At 48.7% G+C, this 18775-nt stretch overlaps 3 non-coding genes and 1 pseudogene across 3 annotated transcripts; 1 reads left to right on the top strand and 3 right to left on the bottom strand.

The window, feature by feature from the left end:
• The first annotated feature begins 11006 nt into the window (after positions 1-11006).
• LOC144134007 (uncharacterized) lies at positions 11007-12182 on the top strand (annotated as a pseudogene).
• Positions 12183-15966: 3784 nt separating this feature from the next.
• Positions 15967-16038, bottom strand: TRNAP-AGG (transfer RNA proline (anticodon AGG)). Its single transcript has one exon. It is a non-coding gene; the product is annotated as a tRNA-Pro (tRNA).
• Positions 16039-16105: 67 nt separating this feature from the next.
• TRNAP-AGG (transfer RNA proline (anticodon AGG)) lies at positions 16106-16177 on the bottom strand. The gene has a single exon. It is a non-coding gene; the product is annotated as a tRNA-Pro (tRNA).
• A 67-nt stretch (positions 16178-16244) lies between these two features.
• On the bottom strand, positions 16245-16316 carry TRNAP-AGG (transfer RNA proline (anticodon AGG)). Its single transcript has one exon. It is a non-coding gene; the product is annotated as a tRNA-Pro (tRNA).
• Positions 16317-18775: the final 2459 nt, after the last annotated feature.

Genomic DNA, 18775 nt, shown 5'->3' with positions numbered 1-18775 from the left:
ACAGCTTTCGACTTGTCCAGTACCGCAAAGCCAAACGAAGAATTATCAACTCATCTTCGGCGTCCAGCTCGGACTCTGTGAAAACAGCTCCTCAGCGATGGCCTCACTCCATCCTGTTTGTGCCACAGAACGCTACCGACAGCCTGCGCGTCCTCAACAGGCAAGCACTCTCCGTGTATCTAGAAAACACCGTGCCAAATGAGATCAAGGATGTTAGGATAAACACTAGGCGAAACATCCTGGCAAACGATGTGATGAACCCGAGCGCACTGACCATACTACAACATGTAACGCAGCTGGGAAACATCAAGGTCCGATCCATCGTGCCAAAGAATGGTGCCACAATAACAGGAGTCATATATGACATTGACAATGAAATATCTAATGCAGACCTACCAATTGTCATAAAACCAGCAAGCGAACACAACGTGATTGTGCATGTTGGTCGCCTCGGCAACTCACGTTGTGTGAGGATAACCTTCAAAGGCGACTGCCTTCCACCCTACGTGAAGGTCGGCCACTTTCGCCACCCGGTTCGACCATTTATTCCAAGACCTATGCAATGCTTCAATTGCCAGAAGATTGGACATGTGAAGGGTGTTTGCAGAAATTCGGCCGTGTGCCCTCGATGTGCCGAACCCCACTCAGAAGACAACTGCAGCGCAACCACGTTGAAGTGTCCTAACTGTCAAGGTGATCACTGCGCCTCTTCCAAAGACTGTCCCCAGATCAAGAAAGAGATCACCATTCTTAAACAAATGGTGAGAGACAACTCTACCCACAAAGAGGCCGCTGTGAAAGTACGGCGAAGACGACGTCACCGACGAAGGTCTTTACGGCGGAAAACATCAAGCTTTCGTGAAAAGTCACCTCGTCAAGCATCATCATCAGCGGACGTTTCCAGCACTCCGAACACCGATGTTGGAAGGGAGAAAACTGCCAGATCTTTTTCCACAAAGTAATGGCCGCCACTTCCGCGTACACGACCGCCAGAAGAGCCGCAAAAGAAGCCGCCCCCAGTACAGCAAGGTGCTGTATCCGAGGAGTCGCGGAATACAGATTAGCAAGTGATAGCACTTATTAGGCATTTAATGAATGCCATTCGCGTGCTGCTAAGCAACATGCACACACCGTCTGCCAGAAGTGCGCTTCAAGTACTGGACGCTCTGAGTCCGGTGCTTGCAACCCTTGAGTAGATCATGGCTCCACAGCCTTGGTCTTTTACGGAAGAGGTCCGACAAGCAGCAATTTTTCAGTGGAATGCCCGCGGACTCAAAGCGCGCCTTTCGGATTTCCGTCGCTTCGTGTACGCCAATATGTTTCCCATTATCGTCATTTGCGAGCCGAACTTATCGAACAAAATCAGACTTTCTCGATATGAATCATTTATGTCGTCAGATGTTTATGAAAACAGTAAGGTATTGGTGTTTATTCGCCGTGACCTCACCTACACTCATCAGCCTGTACCACCTAATGACAGTAATCAATATATATGCCTAAACGTAAGGAAAAGGAATCTGGCCTTTACTTTTGTAGGCGCCTACCTATCTCCGTCAAGTCGATTTGATTACAAAAGACTACAAGACATCCTTTCCTCAACTTCCAATCCCTGGGTCATCATTGGAGATTTCAACGCCCATCATACACTCTGGGGAAGTCGGATCATCAACGCAAGAGGCAGAACTCTGGTATCTTTCGCCTCCAGTAATGAACATTGGCTGCTGAATGATGGAAGTCCTACGTTCTTACGTGGTTCCACGTACAGCAGCTGTCTTGACTTGGCTTTCGTCTCACGAAGCCTAGTCAGACGTGCAGGGTGGTTTGCGGACATAGAGACGCACGGAAGCGACCACATCCCCACGTATATCAAGATCAGAGGATTGACCGCTTCCAAAACACAGGATACGATCCAAAGAGTGGACTGGCCTAAATTTCAGTCTATTATGGAAGCACACTGCGACGCCAATTCATCTTTCGACTTGGAAGAGGCAATCAAGAGCGTGGTGCAAGACACTATGTGTACTCTAACATGCTCCTCGAAACTTAGTGATTTTGATGTGGAACTAGAACAACTACGAGCAATCCGACGACGTGCTGAACGAAGGTACCGACGTATGAAAACAATGGACGATCTACGAACCGCCAGGCGCACGCAAAAGAAGATACAGCGCCAGTTAGACAAGCTCGAATCACAACGTTGGGCTGCCTTCTGTGAGTCGCTAGATCCACGCAAGCCTTTATCTCAACTATGGAGAACGGTACGCGGGCTGCGGACACTTCCCGTACAGCGATTCCCATTCAAGGCGCTTGCCCTCTCTCAAAAGAGATCGGAGATTGACGTGGCAGAGGATTTCTGCGCCACATTATCCGGCCAACTCACAGCTACCAACATTCCATCGCCTTCGAGCAGCTACCCGCCACCACGTGATTTCCGGTTGGATCTACCATTCTCGATCCACGAACTTAAGGCAGCATTAGCTTTGTGTAGCCGCACATCAGCGCCAGGACCTGACGGAATTTCCTACCGAGCTCTGTGTCACCTGGGGGAGCGAGCGAGAGTTCTTCTAGAGGTATACAATGAATCTTGGAGAAATGGCACGCTACCAACAACCTGGAAGACAAGTCGCCTTGTTCCACTGCTGAAGCCTGGCAAGTCGCCGTTGGAGCTCTCATCACATCGCCCGATCGCTTTGGCGAGCTGTGTGGGTAAAGTAATGGAGAGGATAGTCCTAGGACGCCTGGAGTGGTACTTGGAGTACCACAACACCTGCCCAGATGCCATGGCGGGCTTCCGACGCGGTCGATCATTGATCTATAACATCGTCGACCTGGTGACCTACATTCAACATGAGAAATGCCGTAAGCGTCTCTGCGCATCCTTATTCCTCGACGTTAAAGGGGCGTATGACAACGTTACGCATGAAGCCATCCTCTCTGCTCTCGCAGAGGTAGGAGTGGGTGGTCGGATGTTTCAATGGATACGGAGCTATCTATCCATGCGATCCTTCTTTGTAAGCACTGAGGAAGGCCATACTTTTCTTCACTATAGCTACCGCGGCATCCCCCAGGGCGGTGTACTTAGCCCCGTGTTATTTAATCTAACACTAATTGCTCTCCTTGAGCACGTGCCAACCACAGCCAGGCTATCAATGTACGCGGATGACATCTGCATATGGACATCTGCAGTAACACGCCTACAGTTGCGAGCGAGAATTCAGAGAGCCGCCACACAAACTGTTATCTACCTCCGTAATCGAGGCCTGGAAATTTCCTCCGAGAAATGCGCACTAGTGCCATTTACGCGCGAACCCATGGCAAACTACAGTGTAATGATAAATGGCCAAATAATACGATGGGTCCGATCGTACAAGTTTCTAGGTGCCATAATCGACAGGGACTTGTCATGGAGCCCACACATATCATACGTGAAAAAACGGTTGACAGGCATCTGCCACCTGTTTAAGTTTTTCGCTGGCAAGACCTGGGGAATGTCGCCTAGTGCCATATTACAACTGTACAGGGTGCTTTTTCTAGGATTTCTGCGGTACAGCTTGCCAGCAATAAACAACACAGGCAAAACGAATCTACGCACAATACAAAGTCTCCAGGGTCAAGTGCTCCGGATCTGTCTAGGCCTGCTTCAAAGTGCTTCAATAGTGGCTACGATAGCAATCGCTAGAGACCACCTTGTCAGGACCCACATTGAAATTGAAGTATTCAGGACCCATATAAGGCATCTAGCCAGGAATCCTCGTCACCATTTAGCCTCTATACCAGCGGACAGGCCACACACATCTTTCAGCCAAACGATAACTGCATATGAAGAATCATTGCCAGCTTGTTTCACTCCGGCTGCGAGACCTTCGATCCCTCCATGGTGCCTCGCTCAGCCAAAAATCAACCTCGCAATACCAGGTATCTCGAAAAAAGCTGATCTGTCATCACCAGCCCTTAGACAGCTCACGCTACTACATTTGTACGAGAACTACCGTGACTCAACGCATATTTACACTGATGGATCTGTCCTTCCAAGCAGCTCCGCGGCGGCAATCTTCATTCCAGCGAAAGCTACACCAATCAAATTTAAGACGACCCACGCGACAACATCGACGGCAGCAGAGCTCGCAGCGCTCTTAACTGCCCTTCATCACATTGGTGATGAACCGTCACACAAATGGACAATATTCTGCGATTCGAAGCCGGCACTGCAGTCTCTACTGTCACCTCTACGACGCGGACCGCACGAACAACTAATCTTCCATATTACAAAGACGTTACACCATATAAGTGATGCCGGCCATGAAATAACGTTCCAGTGGCTTCCAAGTCACTGCGGGATTATCGGCAATGAACGGGCGGATCACGCTGCCCGCTCAGCCCATACTGATGAGCGCCACGTCCGAATTCCTCTTTCTAGAACTGACGCGGCACGGAAGCTCCGCCTACTTGCTCGGCAGTGCACCAAGTCGCAATGGAATGAGCCACATTTAAGAAATACGCGACTGTACTCACTTGATCCAACATTAAGTCTTCGAGCGCCATCACAGCTTCGCCGTAGAGACGCCACGCTTTTATATCGACTTTGGTTGGGTGTTGCCTTTACTAAAGCCTATGCCTTCCGCATAGGGATGACCGACCCCCCAACCTGTGACCACTGCGGCCATGAAGAATCAATTGGCCATATATTGTGCTCCTGCCCGCAGTACAGTCCACAGAGGGCATGCCTTAGCCACGAACTTGACCAACTGGACGACCAACCGCTATCAGAAAAAAGAATGCTACAACATCGAAAGGACCTACCGTCGCAGAAGAAGGCCGTGCAAGCGCTTTTGCGCTTCTTACAATCTACCGGCCTGTGTGAAAGACTTTAACTGGAACGCCTTGTGTGTGTGTGTGTGTCTCCATGTGTGCACGTTCCTTTTTTTTGCGTTTTCCTCTCTGTCATCTTTCTAACCCCTATCCCCCATCCCCAGTGTAGGGTAGCAAACCGGAGACTCACATCTGGTTAACCTCCCTGCGTTTCCTTCATTCTCTCTCTCTCTCTCTCTCTACGCAGCGCGTGTGCTATGTGTGGAAAACTTGATCATAGCGGCAACGCATTATTATTACAGTACACAAACGCCCACAGCTGGTTATACTTAAAGGGACACTGAGGAGAAATTGAAGTTGGCTTGTATCGATAGAACATCAGCTCCTGATCACAAAAACGCCGCTCTTACTTAAAACAAAGCACTTGTAAGGTAGGAAATAGCAAGAACCAAAATACAGGTATCGCCACCACAGGCCAATCTCGCAAGTGCAAGCGTGGTGACGCCATAGGACAAGAGACGCCACCTTGGAGGAATTTTCCATCCTACTTGGTTTCGCGAATCTCTGAGGCTGACAAAGGTAGGTTGCGCCGATCAATATTGAAGTAAGTTTTGTTTTAAAACCAATAGTGCACTTTTATCACACAAGAAAGGCAGGCAAAAGACAACCTGAATGTTGGAAGCAAAGAAAACCGATGCTTGGCGGCGCCACGGGCGGCCAGGAGAGAGTCGATTTTTTATGGCGCTTCGCGTCTATGAGCTTTGCGTGCCCCGTGGTTTTGTTTTTGACGCGCTTCGATTTACAAGCGCCGAACAGCAGAGGAACTCCAAGTGCCGCTTCAAGTGCTAGTTAATTTTTGAAGGAGCCTGTTAAGGCTTGAAGATGATTGCCACGGTCGATGAAAAGCTATGATGGCACGATGGTCGGTGCTCGTACAAGGCAAGGTGCTCGCACGCTTGCCCGGCGAAACATTCCCGGCTGTGCCAGTCAACTTCAAACTACTTAACGGAAATCGTTTATTAGGGACGGGAGACAAGGTACAAGGCAGTTCCGAAAAATTGTTGATGGCCTAGCTCTGTTAGGCCAGAATATACCTAGCGAAAGCGCGGAAATCGTTGCATCAGAAGAGTGCATTCACTAGATGCGCCTTTATCGACGGCTGTAACTTGAGCCGTCGTGGCGGAGCGGCAGCGTTTCCACCTCAAACGCCGAAGGCCCTGGTTTGATCCCGAACCCCGGCACCGGACTTCTTTTCTTTTATTCAGTGAGTGGGCGGGGGGTTTCAGTGGCTCCCATGGATGCCGCCGCTGAATACGTTGGTTAGCGGTTAAGCGCAGGCTCTGTTAAGGTGCGTTTATGCTGCGGCGAGGCGCGCGCCCTGCTCGGCGAAGTCACGTCGGTCAAAGCGAGACCCTCTATACTCCAACTGCGCTTGACCGCCGACGCGTTCGGCGGCTTCGGCGCACTCTGACCGCATTGGCGGGGAGATTGCAGCATGTATCTATTTCGCGCCGAGTGCGCTAGCCGCCGCCGGCCCGGCCAGACTGATTTGGCTCCGCGGCGAGGTGCGCGTTATATTCAATAGCTGCGGCAGCTCGGCGGAGCTGTTCTTTTCGAGCTCGGCTATTTTAATCAATTCACAGTACATATCTGAAGGTACATGCAAGTTGGCGAGATGCCACATACAGTGGACCCGTTGGATCTAGCGGAAGCCGTTGAAGCGTCGTGCGCCGGCTTTGGTTTCAAGCCGCCGACTTTAAACGCGACCGCCCTCGAGCACCCATTTGTTTTTTTTTTTGGCAAAAAAATAAATAAATAACTTTGCCCTTGCAACCGCGGGAGACCTCGACGCTGCCTGCTGCGCCGTGCAACCGCTCCGTTCAAGGAATCACAATCCGTTGGCCCCCACGCCCCGGCCAGCCTCTGATGGTCGCAACGCACCCCTCGCGACTCCCCGTACTGGGGTTATGATATTTAGTTTGCAACGACTGCTCTCTGAGGAAGGGGGAAACCACCCGCCGGCGCCTAGCCTAACGGTGCTCCCTCAAAAGCATCGCACGCTCTGTGGGGCTGAGGTCGCTGAAATGCAGGCCAGAGTTTTTGCGAGAACTACGTCGTCGGGTTCGGGAACGGGATCCATCGTAACGCTGGCAAGACGCCGGTGCAAACGTAAACGAAGTGACGGTGGCGACCCCCGGTAGATGCCTTCAACGTGCGGCGGCGGTAGCTTTCATTTCGGCAGCTGCTAGACCGCACCGCTAGCCGCCAGAAATCACGGAGTCTCCGTTTACGTCACGTTTCACGTCACTCCGTTCTGTGTCGTTATAAGAGTTATCCGTGTCGTCATAAGAGTTCTCGAGTTTGAATCGGAGCGGCGGGAAAAAATTTTTCGACTTCGAATCCAAATTTCTTTGAAATAGATGCGTCTTTCGCTCCCGGACAAGCGTCAGCAAAGCCATGAAATGCCGAACTATCAGATATTGCTAACAAAAAAATTTTGATAGGGTTCTCCTCAGTGTCCCTTTAACTACATTGTGGTCATTAGAAGAAGTCCTCTATGAAAAGTGAGACGTGTGTACAGCTTTAGGCATTTCCTCATCGCAAGTACCACAACGCAAGAAGCACGCGCGTGGCCTCTGGAACAGTTTGTGTATGTGCCCGCAGATGACGTAATAGTCTTATATGATTTTGTATAACTTAGCAGAGAGGTTTTTATCACCTTATTTCTACCCAGCACCACTCTCTGCGCATGCGCACCGTTGCTTCAGCGACGGAGACGCGATTGGGCGCGTCGCCTGCTTCCCACGCCGCCTCGTCCCCAATAGCCGTTGGCGGTGCTCACATGCGCTGCAAGTTCCATACACCTGCTTCTGCATTCTGCTTAAGCAGCGCTGGCGAGAAAGCTGAGAGTGTGATCGAGTCGTCTGCTTCCACGACGGCGTTAAATGAATATGGTAGCTTTGCAAGATCGCATGATATGATTTTGAACATAACAGCAGTGATAAAGGTCTACTCAAAGTCATTTTCACTTCTAGACGCACGAATTTTTGTTTTCATGTGAATTTTTGCGGAGGGCAAGCACTCCCTCCCCTCCAGCACCACGCGCTGCACAGCAGAAACTTTGAAAAATAAATGATCGGTAGTCCTTGTGGACTTCGTAGGCGCCGTTAGAGCAGTGCGCGAGCATGTTCGTGGCGATGCTGCGACCCTTTATAACACAGGTCTGAAGTGGGCCAACCAGCCTTGTTATCACTCTCTGCAGTCTACTGGCCAAAACCTTCATCAACATCTTCTAGTCCACATCAGTGAGGCTTATCGGGCGATAAGACCCCACCAGCAGTCGTTTTCCCGGTGCTCCAGTTTTAGGAATGACAACAATCTAAGAAGTTGCAAAGGAGAGTGGTAGGTGGTTTTGCTCGTAAGATTAGGCGAGAACTTTGAGCTGAACATGGGCTATCATTGTTTTGAAAGTTCTATTAAAAGCTACCCCCGGGCCATCAGGGCCAGTTGAATTACCAACTGGCAGTGCGTCTATTGCGCCCTCTATTTATTTTACTGAAATCGCCTGTTCCAGGCGCGTTTTTACTTCTTAGTCAAGATTTGGCATTAATGGCAAAACTTGCGCTTGAAAACTACCTACAACATAGCGCGAATGGCCAAGAAATTCTTTGAAATGATCGGATATCACGCTTTTGATAACACTGCTGTCAGCCGAAATGTCGTTCCCGTTTCTTATTTCCCGTAATTCCTTTTGGCACGCGTATTTTTTCTCGTCTGATAACGCATGCTTTGTTGGCGTTTCTTCGGCCAACAGCTTCTTGGACCGTCAACGAATAACCGCCGCTCTGTACCTGTCTTCATCCAGTCTTTCTAACCGATTTTTGATGTCTCTTAATTTTCCGCGGTATGTGCCAGGTTGGACGCATTCTATATCCGCAAGTAATTCAAGTTGCTCCCGAAACTGTGTTTCGCTTCCTTTCTCCTCATGCCGCAATGTGCAGCTCCTTTGGATGGCTTTCATTTTTGCTACCTGCTTAAATTCCTCCTATTCAACACTAACGTTTATCAGCTGCGTTTAGAGTAGCTTCTTTAGCTCCTCCTGTAGATAGTTAACAAAAGCCTCATCTGCCAACAATTTCGTATTCAATTTTCGAAGGCCGCAATTAAAATGCTTTTTGTTTTATTTTACAGCAAAGGTTGCAATCACAAGGATGTAATCAGTGAAAGACACTGGCTTAAATTCATACGTTGTACATAGTGGCACACGTTCAGGTGACACATACAACCTATCTAATCATGCATGGCTGCCGATTTAGAAATGAGTGTATTGCGGGCGAGCCCCACTTGTGAAAACTCTACCAGTACCTTTCATGCTGTGGTCGTGAACGAGTGCATTCAAAATTTATGGACTTTTATCTCGCACTGGCAAACATTTCACACAATATACCGCATGACAAACAAAGTTGAAATCACCCAACAGAACTAGTACTTTTTCATAATCCAAGTATATCTGGAAACATTCAAATAACAGTAATTTCTAGCTCTGCCATTCGGCGCGTATGCGCAAATTACTCTGAAGTTTAGGCCAAAATGCAGAAGATAGGTAGGTAAAAACGTTATTGATGAACCAAGTAAGGCAAGACGCTAAGGGAGGTTTGATTGGCTTGGTTCTTAAACCCGGATGGCAGCCATTAGTCCATGACTTCTGGCGACTTTCTCCGCCCATTCCACCTGCCTCTTCTATGAGGTAGAGACCGCGATCTCCCAACCTTCTAGGTCCACCAACGATATGGTGGTTGGAGTTCTCGGCATATGAAGAGCACGTGTTCGAAGTTTGCTCTCAGAGCCTCACAAAGAGAGCATGCGGGCTTGTATTGACCCGGGTGCGTTAGTGCCAGACAGGGTGGTGAAGGAAATGTTCTGTTGTTCCTTCGTGAGGGCGTGGTGTGGCGGTGGATATGTGAGCATTTCCTCTCTAGTGTGTAGTGTGATTTCAATGTAGGTGTTTAGTCTGTCCCTCGCGCAATCCCTGTCGAGTGTTTGGCCAGCTAGGTTGATGTACCCTCGAACAATAGAGTGCGCCTCCTCGTTTCCGGGGTTTCCTGCTTGGGCTGGCAACCAAACCAGCGAAATCCCTATCAATCAGCACAAGCAATCGGCCCAATATTGCAAAAGGACAGTCCCGCCCTGTTCCTTTGTAGGGCCGGCCTTTGCCGATACGATTTCGATATTGGGTAAATTACCTGTGCTAGCTCTAGACTGTTAGGCCTGCTCGGGTGACGTACACTCGAGCAATATAGTGCGCCTCCTCGTTTCCGGGGTTGCCTGCGTGGGCGGGCACCCAAATTAGTTGAATTGATTTCAGGTCATGGTATCTTTATAGGAGAACTTTGTAGGTGACAGAATGGATCTGTCCCTTAGCAAAATTCCTGGAAGATGCTATGGCCAGCGCTATATCACCTCGTTTAGCCGCCTATGGTGGCTAAACGAGGTGATATGGTGGCTAAACGAGGTGGTTGCCCTTATCTAGCCCGAAGCCCAGTGCTTGAGATCGTGTGACACCATGCAGAAAGTCCACAACAAGCAGGCGGCCGCTTTGACAAGAAAAAAAACGACTCCACCGTTACACCGACGTTATTGCGTATGAAAAGAGCACAACCGTCTTAGGCGCCTACAGAGTGGCACACACAAACATCAAAATGCAGACGGAAAGCGGGCACCAAACGACCGGTCGCTTCTTGGTTCTCAATTTTGGCTTCTACCCCTAGACGAATGATCCGACTTTTTTCTTTATTGAATGGAAATAGTGCCGAAAAGAGAAATCTGAGACAAAAGAGCCGAGGACGACGCCTTGTATTCGCCATTCAGTGTCATGGGATGCATTTGGTGGCTAAAGGAAAAAATACGGGCTCTCCGGGATTTTAAACTGTGACCTCTGGCACCCTGAGCGAGAATTATGCCCGCAGACCAACAAGTCGACTTTTTTGTCTTTATTGACTGTTTTGACAGTTTACACTAGACCAACGAGCCAAGGACGACGCCGTGCGTTGGCCATTTAGTGTCATGGGATGCATCTGGTGGCTAAAGAAAAAAATACGGGCTCGTTCGGGATTTGAACCCGGGACCTCCCGCACCCTAAGCGAGAATCATACCACTAGAGTGGACTTCCGGCCACTGAGCGTGACGGACGTGCGATCATGGGCTCCGTTGGAGCGGCTGAAGCGGCCATGTCCGGCCGCGCGAACCAGGTGCCTGCTACGGAAGAATATCAGGTGATTTTGCCTACTTTGCCAACCTGTCGTTTAGCTTTAAGTACTGTATTTCTGCACGCTGATACCCATTCTCGCCCCTACCGAGTCGAAGATTTCCGAGATATGCTTGCGCGTCAGTCGATGCTTGCTGACGTTTTGGCGCTAGGGGCGTATCGAATGAGTCACGTATGGGCGGTGACCTTCAAGGATGCGGAAGCGACTAAAAAGATGATGAGCCTTGGCGAAGTGAAGGTGAAGCGACGCCGCTGCGTTGTCATAGATCCGGCCAACCAAGGAACACGCATAAAGGTGCACTGGCTCCTTCACACGGTTCCAGACGAAGATGTTGCGGGTGGCTTTCGCTCCGTATGGCAAGGTCACCGAAGTGAGCAAGGAACGATGGCGGGTGCAAGGAATTTCCGACAAGGGATCAACGACACGCTAGGTGACGTTGATTCTGAAGGCTGGAACCAAGCTGGAGGACCTTCCGCATCAAATGAGCATCGCGGGTGAGCTGGCACTCGTCGAAGTGGCAGGTAGACAACCACTGTGCCTTCGTTGTCGCAGTCAGGACCACATACGCCGTGACTGCCGTGTGCCGCGGTGCAACACCTGTCGCCACTTTGGGCAGAGTGAGGAGCAGTGCGTACGTACGTACGCCAATGCCGTAGGAGTGGTGAGGATACATCCGAGCTGTTCATGGATGAAGCGGATGCCGAAGAAGTGGCGAAGACTGCAGAGAACAAGGCCTCGAAAGTGGTACCGCCAGCTCCGCCTCTCGAGCATACCACAGAGTTGAAGGAGAAGCTAGTCGAGGCGCCGAGGGCACAGGCTTCGGGGGCGGATAATTCTGCCAGCTCAAAGGAGGCTGTAAGCGATACCAATAACGTGCCGGTGACCACCCAGAGCCAACAGAACGATAACATGGAATTATGCGAGGATGGCGTGACCAACCAGACAGCCAAGCGCCCTTGGGATGACACCGAAGAGGCGAAAGGGACCAAGGAAGACTGCTCAACTGAGGAGCCACCTTCAAAAGCGACCGCAGATAGGCGGCCGTCGTTCAAACCGCGGCCGAATATACCGGCCGAACCACGGCCAGCGCCTAAACCGCCGTCGTAGTGCCCTACTTGTGTCCGGCAAGGTGGTACGACGCGGCATCAGAATTTGTGTCTATTATTAATTTGTGTGGTGCTGTGCTGACGGCAGATCGACTCTTCGCCAAAGATGGCAGAAGGAAGGACACGCACGTATATGATCTCATTGGCATCGATTCGTCAGTACGAGGTGGGCCCGGTTTTTTTTTTCTTCTGGCGGCTAACTTCAACTGATGGCTTATAAACTACGATCTCCTCTGCTGATTCCCACACTGAACGTGCGGGGACTGGGTGCCAGGAGAAGGCAGTGTCAACTCAGCCGCCTCTTCCTTGAAAATGAGCTTGACTTGGTGGCAGTCCCGGAAACAAAGTTGGAAAGCGAGGAGCAAACTGAGAGAAGGATGGAACCATTCCGAGCTCAGTATGACGTATGCGTATGGCACTCCAGTGGACGTGCTTTGTTTATAAGAAATAATTTGGGAATAATCGTTGAGTCTTTCACGGTCTGTCAAAGCGGGCGGCTACTTGTTGTTGATTTATCTTTTTCTGATAAGTGCTGGCGTGTGGTACATGTTTATGCTCCAAATGCTGAACGCGAGCGTAAAATTTTTTTCGAAGAGCTTGACATGTATATGAGCTGTGAAAAAATGATTATTTTGTTAGGGGATTTTAGCTGTGTTTGCAAAGCGGAAGACAGAGCGAACTGTCGCATTGTGCGTGACAAAAGTGCTCAAGTGTTGAACATATTGGTTTCAGAAAATAACCTAGAGGATCTAGGTAGTGTTATGACGGACGGTGTGCGCCCACAGTTCACACACTTCCAGCGGGGAAGTAACGCTAGGCTGGATAGGGTGTATGTTTCTTTGGAGATAGCGGCACTGTGCACCGGCTACGACGTTAAGCCGGTACATTTTAGTGACCACTGCTTCATAATACCCACGTTAGGGAATAAGGAGAGGAAGGCATGCTTTAACTGGCAGACCTGGAAACTGAATACAAAACTGCTGGACGACGAAGTTTTCGAAATATTCGTGGCGGAGGAAATTAAAAAGTTGCTGGTCGCCACGTCAAATTACAGCAAGGAATGGGAAGAATTTAAACAAAAAGTAAAAATAAAAGCTATTGAGATAAGTTCTGTAGCCAAGTACAACGAAAGAAAACAAGAAAAAGAATTATGCGATGAACTTGAGCACCTGATTGGACTGGAATCTGATCAACCAGGCTGCTTCACGAAAGAAATACGGGACGTTAAAAGCAAGCTCTGCCATATCAGCAGTGACTAGTATAGAGCCGCAGTGATTAGAGCGAGGGCCGAAACGCTCTGGGCAGGCGAAGCGCCGACAAAGCGGGCCCTAGCCGACGAAAAAAGGCACGCATGCAGAAAAGATATTAAGCAGATCATGTACAATAATGAGGCAGCAAATGAAAAAGAAAAAAATCCACGGATCCTTCAAAGAGTATTTTCAGGAGTTGTTTGCTCTCAAGAGCGTAACAAAAAATGATTTTGAGCAGGATTTTTTGCAATTGATGCCGAGGCTTGAAGATGAAGTTAAGGAGCGCCTCGAAGAACCAATCACTATTGGGGAGGTCGAATGCGCAATCGATGACGTGGCAGTTGGAAGATCAACCGGGCCTGATGGCCTCGGCGCGGCTTTTTACAAAGCCTTTAAGAGCACGATTGGTCAATTCCTGCTGAAGGTATTTGCTGAGGTCTATGAAACGAGGCATGCCCCTCCTTCGTTCCGCACGTCTCACACTGTGCTCATTCCAAAAACAGATGATCCACGGAAGAGATTGCCGATGGAGTCTTATCGTCCGATAAGCCTCACCAATGCCGATTAAAAATTTTCATGAAGATACTGGCGAAACTATTGAAAACTGTTGTAAAACTAGTTGTCGGACCTCACCAAACCTGCGGAATTAAAGGATGGACGATTGCCACCAATATTCATGTCGCTCGAAATGTTTTAGAGTGCTGTGACGCTTCTTCAGCCCGCATTGCAATGATGCAGCTTGACCTGGCGAAAGCCTTCGATCGCGTATCGCATGATATACTTTTCTGCATACTTGAACACTTAAATGTCGGGTATGTAATAGCTGAAGGCGTGAAGATGGCGTATGCTGACTGTACTACACGTGTCATGGTGAACGGGACCTCATCGAACCTGTGCATGTACATTCTTCAGTGCGGCAGGGATGTCCGCTCTCGCCTCTACTTTTTGCCCTTTATCTTGAACCGTTCTGCCTGGCGCTTTTCAATAGCAATAGGATAGTCGGCTACAGGCTAGAGCCAACAGAAGCAAAAGTACTTGCTTATGCTGATGATATTGCTGTGTTTTGCTCCGATAGAGACAGTGTCCGAGAAGTCGTTGCAGTTGCAGAAAAATATTGCAGACAGACCGGCAGTAAAATAAACTGGGATAAGTGTTCCGGTTTTTGGCATGGAAACTGGGATTCCACGCCTGAGCTTTCTGCTCAAATGCAGTTGTTGGTGGTGCCGCGGAAATATTTAGGAGTGCCCCTTGACAGTTACCGTGAAACCGAGCCTTACTGGAATGAGCAAACGAATCGGGCAAGAGAAAAAGGGAATGGATGGCAGGGCAGACAATTGTCAGTCTTTTCACGTGCCACTGTCTGCAACATCTTTCTGGTCTCCAAAATTTGGTATGTTATGAGCGTTTTGTGCATGTCGAGAGTCAATGTGCAGAAAATTCATCGTGTATTTGTGGTTTTCATTTGGGCTTCAACGTGGGAGAAGTCCAGCCGATGCAATTTGTTCCGCCCTGTGAAAAGCGGGGGCCTTGGCCTTGCACATTTATTTCTACGCCAGGTTGTGTCGCGATTTATGTACCTACGTGACCAGAATCATGCCTTGATACGGACCGCCATGCAACTTCGCTTATGGAAACATATCGCAGACTTCATTGTGTCGACTGCTCAAGGATCTGTATGTGCTGTTACTGGGTACCTGCGCGAGGTTGTGCTTGCATACCAACTGTTGCACGTGCGATTTTCGATGGAGTACCTCGCTACGGTGTCTAGGAAAAAACTATGCAAAGACCCAGTTGACACACTAATGCCAATACTCCTGTACCGCGCACCATACCGTGGAGGTCCAGGGCACGCTGTTCTGAAGAGATTGAAAAAGATGCCCGTTAAACCTTCTTTTAAAACCTTTTTCTTTAAATTGCACTCAGGGACACTTCCTGTGAGTACTTGGCTTGAAGAAAAGGGAATATATGTGCCATGAACAACAAATTGTTTACTTTGTAAAAAGCCGGAATCCCTAGAACACGTTTTATAGACCGCTGGGGCCCAATACTTCACTTGGACGTACTCCAGCGTACTAATAAAAAAGAGCTCCCCATAGACCCGTACGGAATAAGGTTTCTACCAACAGAAAACACAGGAGGTATACCCTACGACCTAATAATGCCCTTGGGTCTTCACAGTTTGTGGAGAACAAGAATGCAGGTGCGGCACGCAGACGTAAACATACGATCTGTGCGAGAAAATTTTAGAGTGTGCCGTGTCTATGAGAGAAGTGTGTCGAGCTCAGCCCAATCCGCCTGACTGGATTAGCCTTTTTGATGATTTGGCTGCTCAAATGAAAGTTGAGCCGATTCACGGCAGCTGAAGAAAGGCTGACGTGATTTATTTATTTGTATTGTGCTTCTGTGCTGCGTTGAAAATCAGGCAATAAATAAAAAGAAAAAGAATCATACCCCTAGACCAACGAGCCGAGGACAACACCGTGCGTTGTCCATTTAGTGCCATGGGATGCGTTTCGTGGCTAAAGAAAAAAAGACGGGCTCGTCCGGGATTTGAACCCGGGACCTCTCGCACCCTAAGCGAGAATCATACCCCTAGACCAACGAGCCGAGGACAACACCGTGCGTTGTCCATTTAGTGCCATGGGATGCGTTTCGTGGCTAAAGAAAAAAAGACGGGCTCGTCCGGGATTTGAACCCGGGACCTCTCGCACCCTAAGCGAGAATCATACCCCTAGACCAACGAGCCGAGGACAACACCGTGCGTTGTCCATTTAGTGCCATGGGATGCGTTTCGTGGCTAAAGAAAAAAAGACGGGCTCGTCCGGGATTTGAACCCGGGACCTCTCGCACCCTAAGCGAGAATCATAACCCTAGACCAACGAGCCGAGGACGACACCGTGCGTTGGCCATTTAGTGTCATGGGATGCATTTGGTGGCTAAAGAAAAAAAAGACGGCCTCGTCCGGGATTTCAACCAGGGACCTCTCGCACCCTAAACGAGAATCATACCCCTAGACCAACGAGCTATTTTTTTCTTTATTGCCTGGCTCTGACATAAACATAACATGAACACACGCCAACATATATACACAGCGTTGGAACAGCCTAAAACCCACGAGGGGCAGGCATTGTCATGCTCAAATTCCGTGAGTACCGTCAAGGGCTCCAGCCTTGACAGCCACTCGGGAACGCATGGTTGCAACTTCACCGTCTCCAGCCATATCTGTACGCTCTCACAGAAATACATGCGTGCCGGTCTTGCATCCGAATCGCAGTGATAACCGGCCATTCGACAGCGCCATATACTGTGGAGGAACAACATCAGTTGGTCTAATGGGACATCATCCTGGTTGTCGGTTGGTAAGTATCTTATTCCATGAGGATCTAGTGGCAACTCTTTTTTAATTGTTCTTTGCAGCACATCGCACAAATACACACCCTCCCAGCAATGAAGAAACACATGATTTACTGTCTCCGGCTGTTTGCAAATGATACAGTTGGCACCCCACGGAAGGAACAGGCCATTTTCCTCCAAAAATGATTTTGCTGTCAATGTACCGGTGTGTAACATGAAGAAAAATGTTTTGCTCCTGCTGAAACTTGCATGTTCTTTACGCCTTTCAACATTACTTCCTTTGCCTCCAGAGTATAAGGCCCTGTACAAAGGCACCGGGAACACTACATCACGAAGATTCTTGTATAATTTTTTCTAATCAACCGTACTCAAATACCCCATCGAAAAACGTACGCTGAGGAATTTCACACTTAGAACAATCTCTCTATAGAATCCAAAAATATGGCCAGGCATACATCGGGTAGGACTACAACATTAGGCAAAGCTCTACCAAGCCTTTGTTGTCAAACAGTTCGCAGGAATGGGTTTCGTACATCCCCAAAAAATATAACCGGTTTACGATCTGGCGTACAATTAAATAGCCCAACCTAAGGCCACCATCCTTCACATACCTAAACAAATTTGTCCTACTACTCCTCTCCCAGCTGGAGGCCCAAACAACACGGTAAAAATTCGGTGCAATTTTTGCACATTAACACGGGAGCAATGCAACGCTTCCATTATATATCAACTTGCTTATTAAAAAAAGATTACTAACTGTTGCTTTTGCAAATATTGACAAATGAGCGTTTTTCCATCTATCCGCTTTCTCGCGGATTTCTTGGATCAGCTGTGTGCGGAATGGCTCGGTGTCCTTATAAAACTCTAAAGGCACTCCTAGGTATTTGACAGGCGTTGTAGACCATGACATATTAGCGAAGGTGTCGGGGGTTGACTGCCATTCTCCATGCCAAAACCCCAGGCACTTACCCCCGTTAACTTAATTCCTGTGACTTCATTAAAATGCTTCACAGCATTGACTGTCCTCTTTATACTTCCCTCGTTTACACAAACAACCGCGATATCATCTGCGTAGGCCAGTAGTTTAATCTCAGTCGCCTGCAGTCGGAATCCATCAATGTCTTTGTTTTGTAGAATGCTTAAGCACAAAGCTTCAATATAAATACAGAACGAAAGAGGGCTGAGGGGGTAACCCTGGCGAACAGAACGTCGTACGTTGAAGGGGGGCCCCCATGAACTTATTGACAATTAATCTCATAGTGCAGTCACGGTACGCCAAGGCCACTCCTTCTCGAATGGCTTTACCAACATTAATGTAGTCTAAGATACTGAACAAAATGTTATGTGACACACAATCGAAAGCCTTTTCCAAGTCCAACTGCAGTAATGCTACACATGCTTGTGTTGCATCGCAGCATTCGAGCACACTTCTTACTTTATGAATGTTCTGAAAAACAGATCGCCCTTTGATGCCACACGTTTGGTGGGGGCCAACTATTTCGGTTTTAACTGTTTGTAGCCTGCCAGCAAGCACCTTCATATAAATCTTATAGTCAACGTTCGTCGGAGCAATGGGCCTGTATGACGACACCTGCTTAAGCTTATCCGGTTGGTCAGTTTTTGGGATAAGCACAGTATTAGACGACCTGAACGATGCTGGCAATGACTTCAGTTCATAGGCCTCATTAAATAAGGCACACAACACTGGTGATAATTGTTCTTTGAATGCTTTGTAAAAAGCCGCACTCAGGCCGTCAGGCCCGGGTGATTTTCCCGGATTTAGGTTATTTATTGCCTGCTGCACTTCTTGTTCAGTAATTGGCCGCTCAAGGCTAGCTTTTTTCTGGTCGTCAATTTTTGGCATTGCCTCAAGAAAGGATTCCTTAAATCGATCGAACTTGACACTTTGGTAACAAAAGAGCTGTTGGTAGTGTTCAAAGAAAGCTTTCACGATTCCTTCGTTATCTGTTTCTGTGCGGACCGCCCATTC

Source organism: Amblyomma americanum, chromosome 5, assembly GCF_052857255.1.
Source record: "Amblyomma americanum isolate KBUSLIRL-KWMA chromosome 5, ASM5285725v1, whole genome shotgun sequence".
NCBI classification, from domain to species: domain Eukaryota; kingdom Metazoa; phylum Arthropoda; class Arachnida; order Ixodida; family Ixodidae; genus Amblyomma; species Amblyomma americanum.
The sequence above is the reverse complement of the archived record's forward strand: the minus strand, read 5'-3'. Positions and strand labels throughout refer to the sequence as shown.